Source organism: Lucilia cuprina, chromosome 2 (assembly GCF_022045245.1).
Source record: "Lucilia cuprina isolate Lc7/37 chromosome 2, ASM2204524v1, whole genome shotgun sequence".
Classification (NCBI taxonomy): domain Eukaryota; kingdom Metazoa; phylum Arthropoda; class Insecta; order Diptera; family Calliphoridae; genus Lucilia; species Lucilia cuprina.
In genome coordinates, this window is record NC_060950.1 from 12,021,929 (window position 1) to 12,026,684 (window position 4,756).

Sequence of the window (4,756 nt, forward strand, 5' to 3'; positions counted from 1 at the left end):
GTTTAGTCTATAGTCTAGTCTATAGTTTAGTCTATAGTTTAGTCTATAGTCTAGTCTATAGTCTAGTCTATAGTCTAGTCTATAGTCTAGTCTATAGTCTAGTCTATACTCTAGTCTAGCCTATGGTCTAGTCTATAGTCTAGCCTATGGTCTAGTCTATAGTCTAGTCTATAGTCTAGTCTATAGTCTAGACTATAGTCTAGTCTATAGTCTAGTCTATAGTCTAGTCTATAGTCTGGTCCTACAGTCTACAGTCTAGTATATAATATAATCTAGATAAGAATATTTGAACCGCGCACTTACTCTTAGAAGGAGTTCTCTTGTGGAGTTTTCTTGTGGTCACCTATCCGTTATTTCATAATTCCAAATGACCGTATGTGATTCTCTCACCAATATTTTTAATTCTGCGCTCTAGGCGTAGAACGGGTTTTCATTCACCAGAAAAACTATACCTCAATAATTGGTATTGGTGTCTTTTTCATCAAGATACTTAGCAATACAAATCTACTATTCCAGGATTGTTTGATAATTTCGAGGCATTTTTCAGGGATTTAACAATAATAATAATTGGAAGTTTTATTCCATGTTTTTTTGAAGAAGGTCAAGATTCGAACTTGTCCCATATGCGTCGCTTTCCTTATCGCTGATATTAACTTTTGAAAAACACTTATATGAACCCATTTTAAATTCACAAAACAACAGGGAACAACCACCCTAATACAGCTCCCCCAACAAAAACCAAAGAGATGATTCCCCACAAAATTGTTCTTCATGAGCTCTCCAAAAATAACAAACTTTTCTTCTCTTGTCATTTTTTTATTCTCAGTTAAAATTTTGTTTTGTTGATAAGAATCAAAACAAAACACACAACTAAAATATATGCAAATAATAACGAAAACAACACCAGCAACAACAACACTAAACTTAGCACAACAAGAACAACAAAAACTAATTGTTTGATATGATTTGTTGATAAGAAAAAAATTGCATTTTCTTGAAAAGTTTGTATTAGTTTAATATGTTGTATTGAAATAAATTTATATTTTCTATACTTTTATTATAAACAAACACATTTTTTTATATTCTTAAAGAAATTATTAATATTTTACGTTATTTAAGCACTTTTTAAACAAATTCATATCACCGAATTCACTATTTATTAACGTTTGACTAAATTTCATTTGTAGGGCCAAACAAAAAAAAGTAAATGTCATATGTTTTTTTTTTCATTTGGTTAAATGTCACTTGATTTAGAGATATATACAAAAGCTAAGAATTGTGTGTATACAAAATGTGTAGCAAAGGTTTGTGACTTAACTAAATTGAAATGTTTGGCTGCAGTAAAAAGTGTAGCAGAGTTTTAGGCATTAATTTTAAAAGGGAAATAATTGTTTTTGTTTGAATTATAGAGACAATTTGTATTAATTTTGGGAAATTTAAAAAATTAAATAAATGCAGCAAAAGTTTTATTATATTTTAATTGGTAATGATTTAAATTTTCATTTTAAACTAACAGAGGTTGAACCCAAACCTTAAATTAAAGACATGTTTACATTTCAAAAAGATATTTGACTTCCCTTTTGACTGTGTATATGCTTAAAGTAACTATAAAACCATTAACAACAGCTAAAAAATTTCATTTTTTACATCTCCCGTCCAAAAAAGAAACAAAAACACACCAAATTAAAAAGGTGCAATAACCAAAAAAAAATCGTAACACCTCTACAATATTCATACAAATAAAATATATAAAGGAAATAATGTTATTTCCTTTAAATGTCAACATTTTTTAAAATCTATGACTAAATAATGCAAACAAGCGTAAATGGCTGGCAATTTATATATTAAAATAATAATAAAACAAATGGTGGCATAATAAAAGAAAACTGCTAAAAAAGGACATTCATATGTTTAGTGGAGTTACAAAAGAGAAAAAAACTGCATTAAACCTAGCACAGGAATTAGCTGAAACAAAATGTAAAACAGCTAAAACTTTTTTATATTAAAATAATAAATTACTTTTTTATGGTCAGGAGAAACAAAAAAAAAACAAAATAATATTTTGTGGAATTTGTTTGCCAGAAAAAAGTGTAACCAAGGATGGATTTTTACTATTAAATGTTGATTACTAGTGATTTAGTATGGTGTAAGGTAGAGATGAAATGGCTTAAATAGTATTAACCAAAAATGTGTGTTATATATTACAATTTGGTCATTTAAAAATAGTATAATTTCCGTTTTAATTAAATAGAAATGTTTTTATTCGGTATAAAATTAACGAGATTATAAAAGAAATAAATATAAGTATGAATGAGGTGCATTTCAAAATGAGGTTATGATTATCGACCCATTAGACTAATCTGCGAAAACTTTGCATCTGGCAATCTACCTACCTATCGATATATCGATATATTTATCTATCGATATATCTATCTATCTATCTATCTATCTATCTATCTATCTATCTATCTATCTATCTATCTATCTATCTATCTATCTATCTATCTATCTATCTATCTATCTATCTATCTATCTATCTATCTATCTATCTATCTATCTATCTATCTATCTATCTATCTATCTATCTATCTATCTATCTATCTATCTATCTATCTATCTATCTATCTATCTATCTATCTGTCTGTCTATCTATCTATCTATCTATCTATCTATCTATCTATCTATCTATCTATCTATCTATCTATCTATCTATCTATCTATCTATCTATCTATCTATCTATCTATCTATCTATCTATCTATCTATCTATCTATCTATCTATCTATCTATCTATCTATCTATCTATCTATCTATCTATCTATCTATCTATCGGAGAGTTCTTTATGGATTTCGATGAGTATACAGTCAGACAGAATTTCGACGAGATTAATGTGCAAAAAATTTCGACGAATTCTGTATGGAAAGAGTGTCGGCGAGTTTTTTATGGATTTCGACGAGTATACAGTCAGACAGAATTTCGACGAGTTTAGTGTGCAAAAAATTTCGACGAGTTTAGTGTGCAAAATATTTCGACAAGTTAAGTGTGCAAAAAATTTCGACGAATTTTGTATGGAAAGAATGTCGGCGAGTTCTTTATGGATTTCGACGAGTATACAGTCAGACAGAATTTCGACGAGTTTAGTGTGCAAAAAATTTCGACAAGTTTAGAGTGCAAGAAATTTCGACGAATTCTGTATGAAAGGATTTCACCGCCTTTTGTATGGAAAGAGTGTCGGCGAGTTTTTATGGATTTCGCCGAGTATACAGTCAGACAGAATTTCGACGAGTTTAGTGTGCAAAAAATTTCGACGAGTTTAGTGAGCAAAAAATTTCGACGAATTCTGTATGGAAAGAGTGTCGGCGAGTTCTTTATGGATATCGACGAGTATACGGTCAGACAGAATTTCGACGAGTTTAGTGTGCCAAAAATGTTGACGAGTTTAGTGTGCGAGAAATTTCGAAGAATTCTGTATGGAAAGGATCTCACCGCCTTTTGTATGGAAAGAGTGTCAGCGAGTTCTTTATGAATTTCGATGAGTATACAGTCAGACAGAATTTCGACAAGTTTAGTGTACAAAAAATTTCGGCGAGTTTAGTGTGCAAAAAATTTCGACGAATTCTGTATGGAAAGAGTGTCGGCGAGTTCTTTATGGATTTCGACGATTATACGGTCAGACAGATTTTCGACGAGTTTAGTGTGCAAAAAATTTCGACGAGTTTAGTGTACAAAAAATTTCGACGAGTTAGGCTGCAAGAAATTTTGACGAATACTGTATGGAAAGAGTGTCGGCGAGTTCTTTATGGATTCCGACGAGTATACGGTCAAACAGAATTTGTGTGCAAAAAATTTCGACGAGTTTTGTGTGTAAAAAATTTTGACGAGTTTAGTGTGCAAGAAATTTCGACGAATTCTGTATGGAAAGGATTTCACCGCCTTTTGTATGGAAAGAGTGTCGGCGAGTTATTTATGGATTTCGATGAGTATACAGTCAGAAAGAATTTCGACGAGTTTAGTGTGCAAATTATATCGACAAATTCTGTACAGAAAGGATTTATTATTGTATTTCGACTATTTTGACATGTAGCTGATTTTTCGATGATTACTTTATAATAATAATATGTGACAAGATATTATTGAGTTCGGCACGGTGCTGTTTTTCACGAAAATATTTAGACGACTATTGAACATATGCCCAATTTTGACATGCTTAAACAATTACTGTATGGAGATAATTTTGAAGAGCTCTATGTGGATAGGATTTCTGTTTGGAAAATATTTCGACGAGTTCTGTATGAATAGGATTTCGACTATTTCTTTCTGGATAAGATTTCAGGATTTCTACGATTTCAGTATGGAAAAGAGTTCGACAAGTTCTGTGAGGAAAGGCTTTCTCTGAATTATGTGTGGACATCTGACGAATTCTTAAATGAAAAATGAATCTATTATTACTGAATTTAGAATCTTTTCAAGATTTCTATATTAAGGAGAGTTTGACGAGTTCTCCATGTAGCAGTATATGTCTATGAAATATATTTACAGAGGGCAATTTATTGTTTGAGGCAAATTTTGATGTGTACTTTATGATGACTATTTAGACGAGTTCTGTAGGGATCAAACTTTTAACCCCAATAATGATTTAAAACAACATAATCATTATGATTATTAACTTCATTATGCATAATTTCAAATATTTGGGTTTATTTACCCTTCATACATGTCTGTGTGTGTGTGTGTAAGTGTTCATATCTGCTGCAAT